Source organism: Xenopus laevis, chromosome 8S, assembly GCF_017654675.1.
Source record: "Xenopus laevis strain J_2021 chromosome 8S, Xenopus_laevis_v10.1, whole genome shotgun sequence".
Classification (NCBI taxonomy): Eukaryota; Metazoa; Chordata; class Amphibia; order Anura; family Pipidae; genus Xenopus; species Xenopus laevis.
The window spans coordinates 74720672-74743027 of record NC_054386.1 but is presented as its reverse complement, the minus strand read 5'-3'; the positions used below and the strand labels follow the sequence as shown (position 1 = coordinate 74743027).

Here is a 22356-nt window from a genome sequence, read left to right as displayed (position 1 = left end):
AAGAGCATCCATACAAATCTATATTTTGTTTGGCTTTCTTCAGTCTCCTCTGAGGTGTCACCAGGTTGAAGCGTGGCATTACTGTGCTTTAAACACGGATCACATCTTTAAGGCTTGGGAGGTTGTTTTTTAAAGTGTTATACTTGCCCTGACTGCCCCACCCCCTGTAAAATATGCAAATGTCATGCTTCTTAAGAAAGGCCATATCCTTGATCATCAGCAAAAGCAATTTTACATAGAGGGAATGTTCTGAGAACACAAATTGTCTCCTCAGAAAGGCAAACAGGACCTATCCTAAGGGCACCGACATTTAAATAAAAATAGTACATTAACACATTAAGGGCTAGTCCACACGGGGAGATAGCGACGCGTTTGCGGTCGCGGCGACAAAGCGCCGCGACCGGCGCAGGCGACCGGCGGCAGGCGACCGGCGCAGGCGACCGGCGCAGGCGACCGGCGCAGGCGACAGTTTTGTATGGGCGCCTATGTAAAAACGCCTGTGCTAACCACACGAGGCGATGCGCTTTTCAACAGTCGCCTGAAAATGCCTCGCCAGGCTTTTTCAGGCGACTGTTGAAAAGCGCATCGCCTCGTGTGGTTAGCACAGGCGCCCATACAAAACTGTCGCCTGCGCCGGTCGCGGCGACTGTCGCGGCGCTTTGTCGCCGCGACCGCAAACGCGTCGCTATCTCCCCGTGTGGACTAGCCCTTAAAGTGAATTTTGAGCAACAGAAAACCAGAGGACACTTATAGTTAAACACTGGAATGCAGAGTTCAAACATAAAATGATCCCAAGAAAACCAGGATGTAATTGAACTATATGTATACGTATAAATATGATAAATATATTTTGTTTAAAATGTATAGTCTTCGTGATACAGTTTTAATATACCTTATTTCACCTGGAATTCTATATTTCCATTTTTTACTTAATTTAGCATTCCATATAGAATATTTGTGCACTCTCCTATTCTTAACTTACCCAAATAGACTGTGGGTACTTTGTTTATAAAAAGAGATATGTCTGCATAATTTTGCAGAAAAGTAAAAATTATATAACCTGCACTTAAAACATGTATGCATTATACTGAGCCCCCATTCACCTGGGCGAAAACTACTAATTGTATGAGGTTTTCAAAATCCAAAACATGAAATGAAATCATATAGCTGGCTTGATAAATATAGCTGTACACATGAACTACGTTCACAAAACATATACAAAGCAACTCCTAATTTCCACACTTGCACTACAAACCCCGAAATCTGAATTAAGCCATTCATTTCATTGGCACGCCCAATGCCAGTCTACAAAATATACTCAATGTAGTGGGTCACATTGGACCTATCATGCAGGCTGTCCCTACACGTAAGTACAACAGTGAGAGTGCCAGTAAAGTATTCTACATAGCTTTTTGTGCTCACTATAAAGTCCATTGCCCTCAGGCTGTGTCTGAATAAATCATTATCCAAACTGTTCCCATGAATTGGCTGATGCCATTATTCCACTGCTACATAACAATAATAATACAGCAAACATCAGAGAATCCCTGTCAAGAAAAGTTGCGCCTATATACAAAACATTATATTTGGGAAAATATTGCATATTTGCTTTATTTTAATTTGTCAACAATGGGTTAAAGAACAGAAACTGTTCCTTCCTATGATAACTTATTCTTGGAGCTAAACATGAAATCAGCTGATGATGAATATCAACTTGCCAGAGCGTAGTTTGTGACCTTTACAAAGCAATTCTCTGCAAAGGACCTACTCGCATGCAGGGACTCAACATGAGGAATGATAAAAGGAAATAACCACCAATGACCTTAAAATAAGATAAAAAGGGAAAATGTTAAAAGAACTACACTGAACCTTTTTATGCTATGAATTTATGAGCCAGTTTCCACGATGAACAAGATATAAGGCAGAATTAGTTAACAATTAGCCATTACCTAATGTTCAAATCAGTCTCCAAATCAACCTATTCCCTTGGAGCATGTGTTGACTACAATGGGCATTCAGAGTGTGCCACTATGCTTTTCCATTCTAACAGTGCTTGTTACATAATTTACATTGTAAATTGTATGCCAACGTAGCCCTGTGTGCCGGTTTTGGCATCACCATCATTCTTTGAAAATCAGCTTTCACTACCCTCAAATCCCCACAAAAGACCAAATGAGGTTAGCGTTTCAAAAGGGCATACCTACTTTAAATTTAAATTAGTTCTATCTAATGATATCATAAATCCTAGAGTAGTTCTTTTATTTCTAATTATAAATTAGATTATAGAGAAGAATAAAAGCAATGACAATACAATGGTTTCAGATTAAAGACACACATATACCCTGACACAAACTCACACACACAGCCTTATAAGCCCACTCAAACACTGAATATAGGGTTAATATGTTGTCAACCTTGCACCCATTTTAGCATGCAAGGGTGACTACATGCAAGGATGACTGCATGCAAGTGTGCCTACATGCAAGCGGAGTTGTTCAGATGAATGGAGATGGGGCACAGAGTGGATCTACTTCTCTCAGCCTGCAAAAATGCGCAGGCTGAGAGCAAAGGGAGCCTACAGCTATGTGTAGTACGCATGGCATTATTCATCATGGCACGTAGTATCTATTTCCTACTAAGCTTTTCAGCTGGGACAAAGGGCTTAGGAACACAACTAGATAACTCACTTCCCTTACTCTGCATGATACATGTAAAGAAGTCCATGAGATCTGTTCATCTTCCCCTCCACATATGAACAATCAAGCTGAACTGCGTTCATGTGTTTTGCGAGTATTACCCCTGCTCCTTCCAAATGCAGGGACAGAAAGTGATTTTAAAGGGGTGGTTCACCTATAAAGGGGTCGTCCACCTTCCAAACACTTCAGTTGTTTTCAGGTTGTTCAGTGTTCCTGTCTCTGGGGTTTCAGTCTGACAGCTCTGTGATCCAGGAGCAAATTCTAAACTGTTACATGTAGCTACATTTAATTGATACATTTTCAGCAGTATCTATTGAAAATTGTCAACTATTGTATCAATTCTAACAGCTGCTTTTAATGAAACTGAAGGATTCTGCTCAGCAGGGACAAAAACAAATGTATCAACTAAATGTATCAATTTAGAACATTGTGAAAAATTAAATTTTACACTTCAATATTAGAAAAACAGTCACAAATAGGAAATAGAAAGTAATTGGAAAAAGTATTTATTTCTGGTGAACAATCTGAAACCAACTGAACTGGAACAACCCCTTCAATAAAGCAAAGGAGCACCACCAGCAATATTGTGCCCAAGGCAGATGTCAACTCTGGAAACACCTTGCTCCAAAACCTGCGTAAATATAAGGACGTATTGATTTGGTGGGGAAAGATTAGGATATCAAATATATTAGATGACAATAAGCATTTCCCTCTATTATACAGGTATGGGACCTGTTATCCAGAAGCTCGGTACCTGGGGTTTTCCAGATAATCTATCTTTCTATTATTTGGGTATTCATACCTCCAGTCTTCTAGAAAATCATGTAAACATTAAAAAAAACAATAGGGTGGTTTTCTTCTAATAAGGATTAAGTATATCTTAGTTTGGATCAACTAAAAGATGCTGTTTTATTATTACATAGAAAAAGGAAAAGAGAAAGCGGATCCCATGCCTATGTGCAGCATTGGAGAGGTCACAACCTGGGGTGGAAATTCTCAAAAAAGAGTAAAATAAAAAGTCAATGAAACCGCTCAGTTTCGAGCAATTATCGTCTGCAAAAAACTGCACCAAGCCCTTTCAATTCGAAGTGAATAAAGGGGTGATTTGTACCATTTTGCCCTATAAAACTATAAAAGTGCAAACATAAACTTATATACTATAGATACAAAGGAAATCATGGTTTTCATTTCATTGTGTGCACCAGTGCTATATCAATTACAGAAATCTTTCTTAGGCTCTTTTATGGAAAAAATGCAATCCTGCAAGTAAACAGAAATAAACAGAATGGACAGTTTTAAGGAAATCCCATAGATTCCTCGTTAACATTCCTTTCAGGGTCATATCAACCACAAACTCCCCTGCCAAAAAAATGTCAAGACACAACAGGGTAATCGGGCAGGAGAACATACAGAATGACTAACACACCAGGGCAAAGCCATTGAAATATTTCATTTCATTTACATTATAGTTCAACAATATGCTTGAAACTGAAAAATGATAATATTAAATAGTCTGTTCAGTGTGCAGGATATTTTGGAGCTTCAGGGCAACTCCGCCCAAAAACTGTGCTTTGCCTATTGAAAGAAAAGATATTAAAAATTGTTTTAAGTTATTTGTAATTGGTACAGTAAGAAGTATGTATGTGGCAATTTGAAAGGCACCTATAAAAAATAATAAATAAATAAAAGCTTTCCACACAAGAGGTTCGGGCTAACAAAACCTGCACTCTAGTTGAGAGGAAACAATATTTCTAGTGATGGGGCATTTTTTTAGCCTTCACCTACAGTGGGGGAAATATTTTTTGATGATTGGTGCCCTTAAAGCAGGCACTGCAGGGTTTCTGGGCATGTCTTAGCTATGTCTGTTTCAAAAATGGCCAATGATAAATTTTGACATAATCTCCCAGGAGAATATTAAAAACTTCAACAAGTTAATATGAGATTATACTACTATTTAGATATGCTTTCCTTTCAATTATACCATGAGACAAATGTAAACAATATCATGGGCAGAGCAACATAAACTTTTAGGGATATACATTCTATGTCTATGCATTCAGCAAGCAGAGAGGAAGCTAAAATGAAACCACCATTGCTATCTAACATTCATGCAGTCACATTTTACATCACAAGTTATAAAACAATTAATGTACAACAAGCATTTGTGAACTTTACTAGAAAACAGAAAAGGTGGACGTCAGTGCATGGGAAAAAAAATAAAATAAATTTAATAGTCAAAGTAGGCACATTTCTATTTATTTAATATTTGTAAGCGTGGTTTTTCTAAACGGTTTTAGTGCTTAAAAGGGCCAAATTAGTGTTCATATTAATCAGTGTCCAAATGTGTTTGCATGTATACACATGATTTTTAAGATCACAATCACATATTAAGTAACACCGTAACAGTAACAGTGCAGGACAAGCAATACTAAATGCAGCACAATGGTAATCATTTCAAGCAGCTGACTAGTTGATACTACATGCTTTTTGGGTGCAATGGGCTACAAAACCAAAATCAAATTCTGAACCTTTAAATATTTAATACAAACTTATCCAAGGTGCTCCCATTTACATTAGTTAAATTTGAGTTTGCTTCATTTTAGAGTGGAATCTCAGTGATGAAAACATTGCCAATTATTATCTGGGTAGGTATATTCAGAGTATTATTTACTGACACTATCTAATCACTCCAGTGATAAGCCAATTTGTGTACCTCACTTCATACATCAAGCCTCAGTCCCAAAACAATAATAATGGCATTCTTAGGTTTAGTTCACATGAGGAGATTCGGGGAGATTTTGTCGCCTGGCGACTAATCGTCTCGTCTTCTGAGCGACAATCTCCCCGAACTGCCTCAGCGTGTTTTCCCATAGGCTATAATAAAAAGTAGCCTGCGCTAATGCACACGAGGCGATGCGTTTGCCATAGTCCCCCGAAGTTGCCTCGTCTATGGGAAAACACGCTGAAGCAGTTCGGGAGATTGTGAAAAAATATTACTACATTTTGCATAGGGAGTCACATGCAGCAAAGAGAAACCATTCCAGATAAGATGCTCATAAGATTTTATATTTCGCAACAGCTAATACTAAAGTAATGGATGCATTTGCATATCCTGTTTTCTGAATACAGACATCAATGTAGCAAAAATATCCAAACCCACACTATTACAAACCTGTTTTCATTGCACTATAGATCATAATAATGCAATAAAATTCTTTCTAAAAATCTAGTGAATTTCTGGAGGAGCAGACTAAGTTATTATGTGCATAATTGTATATGCGGCACACATTTTTTTTTTTAGGGCTTATAATGGGACAGATACTCTCAGCCACTGACAACGAAATTACAGCCACGTCGCCCTTCCAATAAGAAGCTCATTTGGCTATTAAGTCAGTAAGGCCATGAAACTTTAAAGGGCTCTATAATAGCACTACTAAACAAACATAAGTACAAAATAAACAGAGGAAAACCTGTTAAAAATAATGCAAGTTTACAAAGTAAGGTACACAAATGAATGTTTAACAGTCCTTAAAGAACACAGATTCAGGCTAAGCTGGAGTGCATGGCATCTGTATACTTAGCTATAGAGATGCCTAAACAATGATTTGCTGTGCTCACATCCTAGGGGACATTCCTGGAATGTCAAGAGTTATGTTTTTTCCACCCCCATCAAAATTCACACTGCAGGGGAATTACTTTTTCAGAGCAGAGCCACATGGAGGAAAAGAAAAATAGGGATGCACCGATTCCACTATTTTGGATTTGGCCGATCCCCGAATCCTTTGCGAAAGATTTGGCCAAATACCGAACGCTAATTTGCATATGCAAATTATAAGTGGGAAGGCGAAAACATTTTTTACTTCCTTGTTTTGAGACAAAAAGGCACGTAATTTCCCTCCCCTCGCCTAATTTGCAAATTAGGATTCGGTTCGGTCTGGCAGAAGGATTCGGCCAAATAAGAATCCTGCTGGAAGAAGGCCGAATCCCGAAACGAATCCTGGATTCGGTGCATCCCTAAATAAAATCACAGTCCCTATAGATCAGGTGTTTTAGGTTGTGGAATTCATTTAGCAACCCATAAATGGTTTAGAACCAGTTCTATATCATATTTCATTTTTCTACTGTTAGAAGAATTCTTATGATATTACAACATTAAGGGGGTTATTTATCAAACATCCGAATTAAATCGGACTTTTAAAAAAGTCACGAATATATATACAGTTCAGGCTGTGGTGCACTCCAATCCAGCAGAGTTTTACTGCCTGGGTGCTGTCATATATAGTGCAGATAGTCGTGTTCCAAGGAATGACTCACTCCAGGACGCACTCTTGTATTTGTGTGTATGATATATATATATATATATATATATATATATATATATATATATATATATATATATATACACACACACACACACACGCACATATGGCATCAGTATGTTCTGGCCGATTTAGTTGGTTACCATATAGGGTTGGCCTGTGTAATGCCACCTTTAGAGGAGGTTTTTATTTTGAATGTAAGGCTTTTGCTTCTGTAAGGAAATCTTAATGGCAAAGGCTCTTAATTGGTAGGGACTAATATACAGCAAAATCTCGATTTTACGGTTTCCCGGAATTGATGAAATTCAGATGCTGTCCCGTGGTCAACATAAAATCAAGGTTCTCCTGTACATGCAATGCTATTGCTATAATCCTACTACCACCAGTATCTGACAAGAGATTGGAATGACAAGGAATGCTTTCCAGGCCAAAGGGAGGAAGAGAAAGATCAAACACTTATTATGGTTAAATAAACATAAAGGTCACATTGGGCCATATGATGACATCCTAATGAGTTAACAACAAGTGAAGCAGGAAGTCAGCTGTAAGTACTACACCACACAAAATAAGGATTTTAGTGCTTTATTATGGTGCCTGCTGGGAAATCACTCTTCATCTATTTGTCCACATCTGTGTACAAAATCCATCCAATGTGTTTGTGCAGTGACTGGTTGCAAACTCCAATAGTCAGCTTTTCGAAGGCCAGACTTAGGCTAGTGCCAAACGTGGTTGCCCCCACTTGTTCCTCTGTCTGCACTGACAGGCACTGTGTTGGCCTGGGCACATACACATGAAGAGGATTTGAAGCAAGAATGCAAACTCTTATATTATTGTGCCAAAACCTGTTTCATGACTCTGTTCCAGATGCAGGCCAAGGAACAGCCACAGATGGCACTAGCCCTTTGGATTATTAACTCTTATGAGCAGGGCCCTCTGATCCTATCTTTACTGTGTAACCCTTGTTTGTTTCATTATTTTAAGACACCTGCTTTATATAGTTAATGGAAAATTGCAAAACTTGCTGGTGCTATATGAATATATGATGATGATGGATGATGAAAGGTGGCCATACATGTGTCAATAAAAGTCAGCAAATTTCTAGCACTTATGTATTTGTAATCATTGGTTCAACTTATATTAAAAGGATACTGTCAGGGGAAAAAATGTTATATTGTAAAACGCATCAGTTAATAGTGCTGCTCCAGTAGAATTCTGCACTGAAATCCATTTTACAAAAGAGCAAACAGATTGTTTTATATTTTATTTTGAAATCTGACATGGGACTAGACATATTGTCAGTTTCCCAGCTGCCCCCAGTCATGTGTTTTAATAAACTTCAGTCACTCTTTACTGCAAGTTGGAATGATATCACGGCTACCCTTTCCCGCAAAGCAGCCTAACAACAGAACAATGGGAAGGTAACCAGATAGCAGCACCCTAACGCAAGATAACAGCTGCCTGGTAGATCTCAACAGCACTCAATAGTAAAATCCAGGTCTCACTGTGACACATTCAGTTACATTGAGTAGGAGAAACAACAGCCTGCCAGAAAGCAGTTCGATCCTAAAATGTTGGCTCTTTCTGAAAGCAAATGACCAGGCAAAATGACCTGCGATGGCTGCCTACACACCAATATTACAACTCAAAAAAAAAAATACACTTGCTGGTTCAGGAATTAAATTTTATATTGTAGAGTGAATTATTTGCAGTGTAAACAGAGTAATTTAGAAATAAAACTAAATCATGACAGAATCCCTTTAACTCTACTCTTGTTTCTGTATGTCTTGTAAAGAGTATTCGCATATACTTACTAATCACCTTGTACTAAATAGAACTGATAGCAATGGAGGAGAGGTAGCGGGGAATTAATCTTCATCTAATGGTTAAATGGTACAAAAGAAGACAATTTTAATGTTATGTGATTTAGTTGTTTTATTAAATGATTTTCCTGGATATGTTTTTTTTTCTGTGAGCATATGTTGCTAAACGTTGTTAATGGTGTGAAAATTGCATAGATTATCGTATCTCATTATTAAACACCAGTTTAAACTGGTGGTTTCTCCAGAATGCATTACCCACTGCATATTGCTCAGTGTCCATGCAGCAGACACAGGGTTCATGTTTATATTGAATACACTATAGGAGACCATGTTCTGTCCCTTGGCATATTGATTGACGGCACAGTGTGGTCTGGGGGCTTATGTAACATAGGCAGATGCAGAGAAAATGAACTTTTATCCAAGTACCACTTTTCAAGCAGCACATTGACAATAGATTACTCAGCAGTTCATATCAGAGTAGCATTTGATTCTGCAAATAGTTTACTTTTTAGTATGGATCTATATAAGGCTTTTTAGTAAGCCAAGAATTCTCTGCTAAATCACTTTGGCCCAGAGTATAACAAGGTTTCTTTTTTCATCAAGAATCCAAAATATTACAGTTAAGCTTGGACTTTCTTGAAAGATAAACTAAAAACAAAGTGTTCTGACCTTGGAAAATCTACACAAAATCTCTATCTTTTTCTGTTGCTTTGTACAACCAAAACAAAATATGCCTAAATACCAGCATTCCCCCCAACAGCCATGATCTTCTGATATATGACTTTTATTATGAATTATAACTTATATCATTAATGAAAGACTATCTATACTATGTAGTGAAATTTAAGATATTGTATCTGTTTCTGTATAATAGATGGGCATTACAACTACAGCATAGACCAAAAATATAGTACATGTATGGGACCTGTTTTCCTGATCTTTCTGTAATTTGCATCTTCATATCTTATAGTGATACTGACACTAAAAAACAGTACACAGAAAATTACCTACGGGTCATGTTGACCATTTTTCACTAATATGTCTTCTTTTGTATGTATTTGTTACTTGAAGTTCCTAAACATGACTGTTTTGCCAAACTGATTGTCCCTTCTCAACTTGGCCATTACAGTTTCTAATGCTAACACACTACTGCTGCACAAATATGGCAGCCCTATTAAAACGAAAAAGAAACATGGCAAATCAGATAGGTAGCTTAACTTAAAATCATCAATAAGTACTTTTATGGCAAAATTATAAATAGCATGCAAAGACAATGTTATGATAGATGTAAAAAAAAAAAAAAGGTTTAATTTAAGGTGACACTATCTAAAGGTGGCCATACACGGGCCGATAAAAGCTGCCGACAGACCGAGTCGGCAGCTTATTGGCCCGTGTATGGGGGCCCCCGACGGGCTTCCCCGATCGAGATCTGGCCGAAAGTCGGCCAGATCTCGATCGGATGGGATTAAAAATCCCGTCGGATCGCGGCCGCATCTATTCGTTGATGCGGTCCCGCGATCCGACCGCGGGTTTGGCGAACGCTAGGATCCGATCGTTGGGCCCTAGGGCCCACGATCGGATCAGCCCGATATTGCCCACCTCAAGGTGGGCATACCGGAGGGAGATCCGCTCGTTTGGCGACATCGCCAAACGAGCGGATCTATCCGTGTATGGCCACCTTTAGTCTACTAGAAAATCATGTAAACATTAAATAAACCCAATAGGCTGGTTTTGCTTCCAATAAGGATTCATTACATCTTAGTTTGGATCAAGTACAAGGTACTGTTAAAAATGTTGATTATTTGCATAAAATAGAGTCTATGGGAGATGTACATACAAGGTACTGTTAAAAATGTTGATTATTTGCATAAAATAGAGTCTATGGGAGATGTACATACCTGTACATTCATCTATCAAGGCAGATCGGGGAGATTAGTCAATGCGAAGAAGAGGAGATTTTTCACCTGGCTACTAATCTCCCCATGTGGCCAGACCCTAAGTGGGAACCAATATTTGGAAACAGAGCTGCAAAGCAGGAAGTAGTGTTCTGTTTCATTATGTTACACATCCATTCACTCCTTCACTCCAGCCTTTAAAGAATATAAATATATAGGGGGGGGGGGGGGGGGGGTGTGTGTGTGTGTGTGTGTGTGTGTGTGTGTGTGTGTGTGTGTGTGTGTGTGTGTGTGTGTGTGTGTGTGTGTGTGTGTGTGTGTGTGTGTGTGTGTGTGTGTGTGTGTGTGTGTGTGTGTGTGTGTGTGTGTGTGTGTGTGTGTGTGTGTGTGTGTGTGTGTATAATTTTTTTATTTTGCACAGCCTATTTACACAGTTTTTTTTATACTGAACAATTCCTTTAAAGCAATGCAAGAGCAAATATATGCAGCAAACAGATATTACCAATAGTATACAGGTAGTGATTAGCATATGGCAAAACACTATAGGATTGCTTTTAGCAAACAAAAGGCACCTTACCAATTCCTTGAGATAAATTATACTACCTTACTTACATATTACAACAAACATACATTTTTGCAGTTTTATTACATGCTGTTCACAGACTGTTTAAATGTAACACTCACAAAACTGCAAACATGTGTTTTAACCATTTTTGAGACACTTGTTGCCGATCACTGTGTAACTGGCACAAAGATATAGAGAATAAAGAATAAAAGGATTAACTACTGCACAAAGAGACCAATCCACAAACTCAAAATGCTTCTTTTCATTAAAATGATGTCACAGTTCTGCCTATCTCTTCAGCATGAGAAAAAAAAACAGGATACCCATAAATTATGCTTTTAATACACAATAATGTGTAAGACAGATAATGATTCAATTACATGGCACATTGGCTTACATTTAGTTCAGCTAAAGTTTAATTTCACATTATAATATAAAAAAGAAACCTGTTTATCTGCAATTAACTTTATATAATAGTATGCAACATTCCACGGGTTAAAGGTTTAGTTCTGCATTAAACAACGAAGAGGGAGATTTTATTCATTACATACAGTATTACCACACTTGTGAAATTGAACAAAAGAAACTCTGGCACTCAAGGCAAGTGAAATGCAGGGTTCCCCCTTGCTTTTATTTCTTGTGCAGACGTGCGACGTTTCGGGGTTACCCCCTTTATCAAGCATGCTTGATAAAGGGGGTAACCCCGAAACGTCGCACGTCTGCACAAGAAATAAAAGCAAGGGGGAACCCTGCATTTCACTTGCCTTGAGTGCCAGAGTTTCTTTCGTTCAATTATATATTGGGGACTGCCGTACCTCCACCCTGTGCACCAGGCGTTCTCTGGTAAGCCATCTGAGTGTGCTCTGCTTCATCCAAGTTCCACACTTGTGAAATGCCACAAAGCCAGGAAATAAAACAAGTTTTTTTCTCTGGTGCCCTTATATCCTGTGGAAGGGGCCTGTGACTGTCAGCTCATTGAAGTTTTAGTGATAGCCCTCCCCATGAAAGTGTACAGAGTACGAAAGGTGATATCTTTGTTACAGCACCCACGTTTAAGTTTTATTAAATGAATTTGTTAAAGCTATAAATTACCTGTTTAATATTACAAACCTATATTTCAAACTAAAAACTAACCAAATGCAGAACAGAATGTACTAAATAATGAAGAAAAGAAACAAGCACAAATCTTATCCAAACAAAATATTATATGTACACTGTACAGGTATGGTACCGGTTATCAAGAATGCTCAGGACCTGGGGTTTTCTGGATAACAGATCTTTCTGTAATTTGGATTTTCATACCTTAAGTCTACTAGAAAATCATTTAAGCATTAAATAAACTCAATAGGCTGGTTCTGCTTCCAATAAGGATTAATAATGTCTTAGTTTGGTACTGTATTATTACAGAGAAAAAGGAAACCATTTTTAAAAACTTATGATTATTTGGATACAATGGAGTCTATGGGAGACAGTCTTTTAGTAAATCTGAGGGTTCCCGATAACAAATCCCATACCTGTAGAAGAAAATTGTGGTAAACAGTGCTAAGAGATAATAGCCTGTTCATCAGTTTTATTGATGATTATTTGGCTTGAAGAGAGAGTAATTCAAAGGGCGGTATGTTTGAATCTCCTTTTATAAACAACATGGCCTTTGGGACAAAATGTTAGTGTTTGAAAAGAAAACAAAATATGGAATGTTAGGCTGCCCGCAAACCGACTGGTAATCCAAACATACAAACAATTTGTATTTCAACAAATAGCAAATGTGCTTTTAGCACAATAGGTACATTGAAAAACTACTACAAACATGTGTGGTCAAGAAAGGAGTATGTGTTAAGTAGGAAGGCAGAGCACAAATACTCCCTGCTGTTTAAGACTCTCAGTCCTTCAAACAGGGTGTTAACACGGATACAGCCAGGAAAAAACAGGTAACGGTTCAAGAACAAATAATAAAAAAAGAATTTCTCATGTACTTACTTAATTAGCAGCAGTACATCCTAAACTACCAAAATTATAACTTAAGATCCTAAACCTATAAAAGTTGTATCCACATGCAAATAACTAACCTCTATGTAATCCTTATCTAAACCAAACATATTGGAAATTCAGAGAAGACTTTGCATTTAAATGTATTCAATTAATACTGAAAGATTAATGTTTTCAAACAGACCCTTCAGTCTGACTTTATACATATAGACACATATATGTTGTTTCAACCCCTTTACATTTATAGTAGTGTCTAGACACAACAGAACCGTAGACGGTCATCAGCAAATGCCACAAAGTAGTACAAAGATTCCGTACTAAAAAGACTGATGGGCAACAATTTAGTGACAGATGTTTCTTAAGTAACTTCTCGGTAAACGTAAAAGTAAATGGTAAACACATGTTTTCCTATGTGAAAAGGCTACACATGCCCCAATCAATTTCCTTGTATGATTGTGAATGTACTATAAAATATATGAACTAATGAATTAAGCTTAAAATAGATTTAATTAATAATTAGAAATTCAACTGCTCATAATTTTTATGCAATAACCAACCATTCATTAAAACCCCCTAATTTGTTTATACCTGCTTTAAGAAAAAATACCTGGCACCCATATTTGCACATTTCCATATATTTTTGTTTTGCTTCTAAACCTCTCTTATGCACTTTTCGGTCTGTACCAAGTCCCCAGAACAGGCTGAGACAAGCAGATCTGCTCAGTTCCCCTGCTCCATTGATTTGAATCTGATCAGGCTCACACACAGGCTGAGGTCAGCCCAATTAACAGGCTGAAAACAGCTACTGACAACAGCCTGTGTGTCCATAGACTAAAGCTGGCAATAGACGCAAAAATCGTACGATCGGCAATACATGTGAATCGAGGATTCGAACGGACGGTGTGGAGAGTCCCGCCAATTTTCGTCCCACGGAGATCGGTCGTTTGGTCGATCGGACAGGTTAAAAGATTTCTGTCGGCTGCCGACAATTTCTCTGCATGTATTGCCGATCGTAGGATTTTCAGTGGGAGACTGTCACTAGCTTTGGTCGGACATAGCTTTCGTACGATTGCTGCCAGGGGCAGAACATCGTCTGATCTGTTCTTTTACTACTTTATGTGATCTGAATGGTTAGTGGCAGGTCGGGAGATGTGGAAGTCCGATCGTTCGAGGATTCGAAGATTGGATCTTTGCATCTATGGCCATTTAAGTTATCTTTGTCTGTCTTTGCACTTTTAAAGGGGGGTAGTAACAGTAACATCAAAAAATTAAAAATAAAGAAATAGCAATATAATGTACTGTGGCCTTGCACTGGTACAACGGGGTGTTTGCTGCAGAGACTCTTCATATAAACTACTTTTGTTGTGTAGCCATGGTGGCAGCCATTCAAAACTGTAAAAGGAGAAAAGGCACAAGATACACAGCAGTGTAATGGGATTCTGCAGAGCTTATCTGTTATCTACGGTGTATCCTGTGCATGAATGGCTACCCCCCATGGCAACACAGCAGCACTTTCTTATAACTATGGTTGTGTTTCTGAAACAAACACACCAGTTTTACCAGTGAAGGCAACAGTACATTAGATGTGAAATAACAGGAGAGCCGAGACAGAACAAGGAATTCTCTCTGTTCTATAGGAAAAAAAAGAATCTATAGGAGAGAAAAATTAAAACTAACCCAGCAGAGTATTAGCTACTCATTTTTGAAAGACCTATTTATAGCCAGGCAGAAGGCCTGCCAGGAAACACTTCTAGACATTCATTATACAATACTATTGCCAAGGTATAGCCTGACTACTGCCTCCGCCAAGTGCACCAGAAGGAGGGCAGTAAACTTGCTACAACAATATAGTATGTGCCTCTACACATTCATGTTTACATGTTAAGCTCCACATAGACGCGACGATTCTTCTTGCCGAACGACCGATTTTAGGGAAGCCCGACCAATCCTTCGAAATTATCGTGCGGTTAGTGGTATTCGAATGATCGTACATCTTACGATTTTTCGGCCGACATCTGACGGGAAATTGATCGGCCAGGTCAAAAAATCGTTGTCGGTCCCAGTGCAATCTCTCTATGTTTGCAGGGCCAAGCAGGCAGCTCCCCTTTGTTTTCCTGGTAAATTGGTCTTTTTAGTTGATGGTAAATTCGTACGATCTTTCTGAGAAGATCGTGGTCTCACGATCAGGATCTGATCTTTTAAAAATCTCAACATCTATGGCCAGCTTTACACAGACCAGCATGCAAGCCATTTTGATCATTTAAACCATTACAATTAATTTAAAAGATATTATACTACAGCTTGGATCAGCACTCTCAGTTCTGCATGACTTTTGTTATAATAAATTGCAATGAAATGCAACCAAAATACAATGCAATGGTAGAGAACTAGGAAAGAGAATTACAAAAATCTACAGTTTTGTTACTTATTGAGTTAAACAGGGTGAACAGTGAAACTAAAGCTAGTATATTCTTGGTTCCTGCCTAGGCAGATAATTATCACTTCAAAATAAACAAGAAATTCATTCCATGTACACTGGTCATCTGGTTATCCACCTTGCATGGACATGGTGTAGCTTCAATTTCCATTTGCTTGTTCTGTCTCTTGAAACAATGCTGTTATATTGTTTCAGAAGCCAGAACTATAACTAGGACAGATACTGCTCTCTGGATTAGTATTACAACTTCTGGCAAAATTGGATTTTTGTTTATCCCCAGCTCTAAGAAACAAACAAATGCTTTTTCTTTTTTTTGAACATTTCTTTGCCACAGAGTTGCACTGAATACAATAGAATATCTTGATGCATAATATAGAATTTAGAAAAGCAGAATATTATTTTTTGCTGTCATTATGATTTAAATTGTGTGTATTGTTATTCATTTCCATTATGTTTACGCAATCAAGAACTACAGCTAACTTCTAGCTTCCTATGTTTAGGAAAAAATTTTAGCGGAACACTAGAAACACAACTACATGCTGAGTTTTGGCAAATCAAACCCATATTCACACTTCCTAAAGCTGGCCATAGATGTTGAGATTTTTTAAAAGATCCAATACTCATCGTGAGACCACAATTTTCTCGGAACGATCGTACGAATTGACCATCAACTAAAAAGACCAATTTGCCAGGAAAACAAAATGGGAGCTGCCTACTTGGCCCTGCAAACATATATAGATTGCACTGGGACCGACAAAGATTTTTTTGACCTGGCCGATCAATTTTCTGACAGATGTTGGACGAAAAATCGTAAGACGTACGATCATTCGAATCCCACTAACCGCATAATAATTTCGAAGGATTGGTCGGACTTCCCTAAAATTGGTCGTTCGGCAAAAAGAATCGTTGCGTCTATGGGGAGCTTAATTCAATTAATACAGTATAATACTGCATATTAAGGCCTTGTTCAGCCATCTGACACAAAAGTCCAATCCAGTTATAATTGTAAAAAAACCAAAACAATAAATTAGATACAGTTAAGAAAGAAATACAAGTTGCCGTTTAAATGGATCCAATACTACTTATAGGAATTCTATTCAACACAACAAATGTGAATGGAGAGTTTATTTTTGCCACAGTAGCTTTGCCACAATATTTTAATAGCATATGGATGCAAACGTTACACAATTCAAGGTACAAACATGCAAATTCCACTTCTGCTAAACTGTGCTCATCAGATGACATTTTGAAGCCAATTGTCAAAGATGACAGCATTGCAATTATGAAAATTTTCAGTTGAGCTCAATTCATCAAAATGTTGCCATCCATATGCATTTGATGCAGCTCTCCCTCATGTCAAAAAACATTGCATTTTGCACACGACCCCATTTTTGTGTAGCAACATATCTCGTGGCATTGTGAAAACAGATCTATGTGATTCTTATAGCCTAGTGTGACTTTCTTCACACTAGATATGATGAGAGATACATCCAGATTAAAAGGGATGTCAATGCAAATATTTTAATATAAACCTAAACAGCTATTATACATACATATAATTGAAAGTCGTATGTTTATGTCCCTTTGTGCGCTGCAGGTTTTGTCTCTTGAAACAACACAGCCTTTCTTGATTCTTTACAAGTCTGGAAATCAGCTGGCTTCTGTTTCACCGAGACCTCCCAGTGCATCGAATAGAAAGGGACAGAACTGATACTGCTTTTAACAGCTGTTATATATACACAAATACCTTCTGTATAACTACTGAAAGTTTGTAAACAAGGTACAGGTATGGGATCTGTTATCCAGAAAACCGTTAACCAGAGAGTTCTGAATTACAGGAAGACTCTCTACCATTTTAATAAAATAATTCACATTTTTAAAAATGATTTCCTCTTCTCTGTATTAATAAAACATTACCTTGTACTTGTTCCCAACTATGTATAGATATATATAATTAATCCTTATTGGAGGCAAAACAATCCTATTGGGTTTAATGAACATTTAAAGGATTTTTTTTTGTAGGCTTAGGGCAGAGACAGACGTGAAGATTCAGGGAGATTTAGAGGCATATTTATCAAGGGTCGAATTTCGAATTGAAAAAACTTCTAATTCAAAAATTCCAACCAAAATTAAGTCTGTTTTTTTTTTGTCGAATAGGTCCATTTTCGATTGAATAGGTCCATATTCAGCCGAATTCGATTTGTAGGAATTGAAGGAATAGCGCATTTAATCGAATTCGATTAAATCGATTCAAAGTTTTTCCCAAAGAAAACTTCGATTTTTCAAAGTCCACCAACTGACTCCAAATAGGTTCTAGGAGGTCCCCCATAGGGCTCACACAGCAATTCAGCAGGTTTTAAATGGCGAATGGTCGAAGTTGAATTTTTAAAGATATACATGATAAATTTCGATTTTTTAATTGTTTTCAAATTTGAATCTAATTTGGACTATTCCCTAGTCGAAGTACACGAAAAATAGCTCGAAATTTTAATTCGAACATTCACCTCGACCTTTGATAAATCTGCCCTTTAGTCACCCGGCGACAAACCGCCACTTCTTCAGGCGACTAATCGCCCCCCAAACTGCCTCCTCGCCGGCTAGAATCTAAATCGCCGACGGGATGGCACGCGGAGCGCTTCGTTTTCCAAACTCGCCCGAAGTTGGCTCACGAGGAAACCGGGCGACTTCGGAAAATTAATCGCTCCAAGTGCCATCCTGCCGGCGATTTAGATTCTAACCGGCCGGGAGGCAGTTGGGGGAGATTAGTCGCCAGAAGAAGAGGCGATTTGTTGTTGGGCGACTAAATCTTATCGAATCTTCTGGTCGGTTTCTGACTTAAGGTACGAAGCTATAGACTTCAGAGAGATCCCTAATCCGGAAAAGATCAGGTACTGAGCATAACAGGTCCCATACCTAAATAATGGAAAATAGCTTAGCATTACAATTCCTTTCACTTTCTAGTGTATCTCCTTAAAACTAGATGGAGATTTTCAAAAATGCATCCCTTTCTTTCTCATTAATGGAATAATTGTGTGCATTTTCTGACCGATGGAACAATGTAGGCGGAATACTAGGGCACCTCACCGCTCATTGTTTTTGGCCAATATTCAGCAGTGGAATATATGAATACAGAGCTATTGTTAAAACACAGCAGAAATGAATCATCCCCAATGGAGTCAAGGGATGGAAGCAGTCTATTGGCGACCCAGGGTCTCATTGAGTCCCTGAAAAGCAATAATCCTATAGTAATTCCTTGCCTCTGCACTCCTTGAATCTCCCACCCCCCAATTCCCTGTGACATTCTAGCCCGCCCGCAACAAGTAACTGGCCAGAAGGCTGACGTCACCCAAAAAGTCAAAAAGCCCTTTGTTGTGACTCGGTCGGGGAGGGGGGTGTAAATTGCAGAGTCTGAAGAAGATCAATAGGGAAAGAAGAAGCAAGGCGCAAATAGTTTAGAAGGGATGAAACGAGAGAGAATAGTGAAAGGAGAGAAGTTAAGGCAAGGGAGGGAGGGGGAGAAGCGAGCAGGGAGGGCGCCTCTCTCCATCTGCAGTCACTAAAGCTTACGTGGCATTTCCACAAGGCAGAGAGGTATGGGGGCTGCAATCCTAGTGCACTACAGGGGCAAACTGGACACTGGCCTGAGGCCAACACAAGCAAATAAAGGGCTCTACCCCGAGGCTAAACCAAGAAGCAGGGAGGAAAGGGTTAAACCAAATGAAGTGTTGGGTAGGGGAGCTCATTTCAGCAGCATTCTCCGCCGTCACATGCCCATCCCGCAGCGTATCAATCCGCATGCCAGGGCCCCAGGATACACAGCTGAGGAGGCAGATAATGAGTCCCCAGGGACTACACTACAAGAGCGATAGGAGGGCCCCGGGTTAGAAGTGAGTGGCGCTGCTCGGGAAGTTCTCGGGGCACAGTGGAATTGCACTTACCTAGTTGCGAGGGAAATGGGAAGAAGCGATGGAGGGAACGGCGCTGAGTTTGCTCCGCACAATGTCCGCGTACTGTTCAATGCTGTCCCCGGTGCCGCTGCAATCTCAGTGCACAGCTCCTCCACTGCCGGACTGCAGCGCCATGCTGGAATGCGGGGAGTGCGCAGGCGCAAAAGGGGCCGGCCATAGGCGGCCAGACAGGAACAGCCCCTTTACTGTGCGTATAGACTGGCACCGAACGCCTGGCTATATCGTACAGTAGTCGTACTACATATGGACACAGACAATAACTAATGTAATACTCCTGTGAATATTATATGCTTGTGTGTGTGTCAGACTCACTGGCATCATCTCAACGCACTCACAAACACTAGGATGCCACAGACTTCTCTGATTGTACCCCTTGCCGTGGCTAAATGGCAATTCGTGGGGTTAGTTGGCAGTTGGACTCCCGAAGAATATACTTTTCTATTTTTTTATTATTCAGCCCTGTTAAAGGGGTTGTTCACCTTTGAGTTGACTTTTCGTATGCTGTAGACAGTGACATTCTGAGACAACTTGCAATTGGTTTTTATTTTTTGGGTTATTTGGCCTGTTATTCAGCAGCTCTCCAGTTTGCAGTTTCAGCACTCTGGTTGATAGGGTCCACATTACCCTAGCAACCATGCACTGATTTGAATGAGAGCATGAAATATTAATAGGGGAGGGTCGGAACAGAAATATGAGTTATAAAAAGTAGCAATCACAATAAATTGGTAGCTTAGAGTATTTGTTTTTAGACGGGGTCAGTGACCCCTTTTGAAAGCTAGAAAGAGTCAGGAGAAAAAGGCAAATAATTCATAAACTATAAAAAAAAAAATGAAGACCAATTGAAAAGTTATGTAGAATTTGCCATCCTATAACATACTAAACGTTAACCTGAAGGTGAACTGCCCCTTTAATAACACTGGCATCAAGCACAAGGTGGCAACCCTAGTACTGGTACATTATCTGCATACTGCAGAAGAGAGAGTCTCTTCTCTCTACATACTATACTATTGTCTTCCATTATTGACTCTTTGTTCCCATAAAGAAATAGGGAATGACCATGAGATAGGCCAAATGATTAGAAGCAAGAGGCCCAATGACACTTGGGCCCTAGGGGAGTTTTCCTGCTGTTCCGGTGGGCCAGTCCGACACTGTGTGCATATATAGTTGTACCCCAAAATACAAACATGGATACACTAAGCAAGCTACCCCAGTGTGCATGCAGATAACATACCAGTTCAAGAGTTGCCACCTTGTGCTTAATGCCAATGTTAATAATAGGACAGAATAATAAAAAAATAGTAAATTATTTTTTCCAAAAAAGGTGGAAATTATAAACTGGCACAGATGTTTGTACAAGCAGCGATACTGGCACGGCACAGATTCTGCACACCTCACCCAAGCAATAATACAGACAGACAGACTATCACATATACATGAATACCTCACCCCTGGGTGTAAACAGACATGCTGGCACAGATACAAGCTTACCACTTTCCATGCAGCCTACAGACATGCTGGCACAGATTCTAAACACCTCACCCCCAGCATGCTGGCATTCACATGTGCGCACTTTACCCTAATGAGTATACAGACTGATACTGCTGTGCTGACAGATACATGCACATCTGCCTCCAGGATCTAAACAGAAAAACTTGCACAATATGCACACTGTTTCTCAATGTAAATACAGACTGACATAGATACATGCACACCTCTTCCCTGTGTACATACATACATACAGGCTGCAATGGATAAATCTTACCCCAAAGTGCATAAAGACAGACTGACACAGACACATGCACACCTCACATGCACAGCATTAAAGTAGAACTAAAGTTTAACTAAAGAAGTAGCTAGAAATGTTATACATGGTGTTTTGGGTTTCTGTACCAGCCCAAGGCAACCACAGCCCTTTAGCAGTAAAGATCTGTCTCAAAGATGCCACAGTAGCTCCCCATCTTCTTTTCTGCTGATTCACTGCACATGCTCTGTGCTGCTGTCACTTACTAAGCTTAGGGACCAACTCACAATATACAGTACACATAGAATAGAATACATGTAATTACTACATGGCAACACAGAAACCAGTGCAATTAGCATCATAATTTAATAATCAGCCCTGTAGCATCAGCTTATATTACAGAAAACCTCATTTTCTGCCTGATAATTTGTGACAACCCCTAAGCTTTGCTTCTCAACAGCTGCTCAGAGCCCACTGAGCATGTGAGTGTCACATACACTTTCCAAGATGGTGACCCCCTGTGACAAGTTTGAAGTCCTGGATCATTGCTGCTATTGACAAGCTGAAACTTCAGGCTGCTGCAATAGGTTCAGTTTTTAATATATGGCATTTGGAGCCATATTAATTTTTAGGGTTTACTTCTCCTAGAGTTTTTTGGGCAACATCTCAAAAAAGTTGAGATTTTGTAGCGTCTGTTCAAAAAAGTTACATCATTTTGTTGGTACCATTGGTAAATTAAGGGGATTCAAGTTTGGTCAAATTTTTTTTTAAATAAAATGACAAAATGTGGAGTAGATTGGCACCGTAATGTATTCACTTTCAGAATACATACATGTACTTCACAAATAATTGAATATAGTTTTGCTGAGTAAAGCACAATGCTAAATGAACAAAGTGTATGTCATATAATTCTATGACTATCCTGAGTT

At 39.0% G+C, this 22356-nt stretch overlaps 1 protein-coding gene across 3 annotated transcripts in view; it reads right to left on the bottom strand.

Moving 5' to 3' along the window:
• fndc3c.S (fibronectin type III domain containing 3C S homeolog) overlaps positions 1–19865 on the bottom strand; it is a 70709-nt gene extending 50844 nt beyond the window's left edge. For 2 of the 3 annotated variants that reach the window (XM_018233102.2, XM_018233104.2), the window contains exon 1: positions 19657–19865. The gene's annotated coding sequence lies outside the window, so the exon portion shown is untranslated. Of the gene's footprint in view, positions 1–17271; positions 17395–19656 lie in introns of all 3 variants that reach the window. The other variant, XM_018233103.2, reaches the window with a different exon arrangement.
• Positions 19866–22356: the final 2491 nt, after the last annotated feature.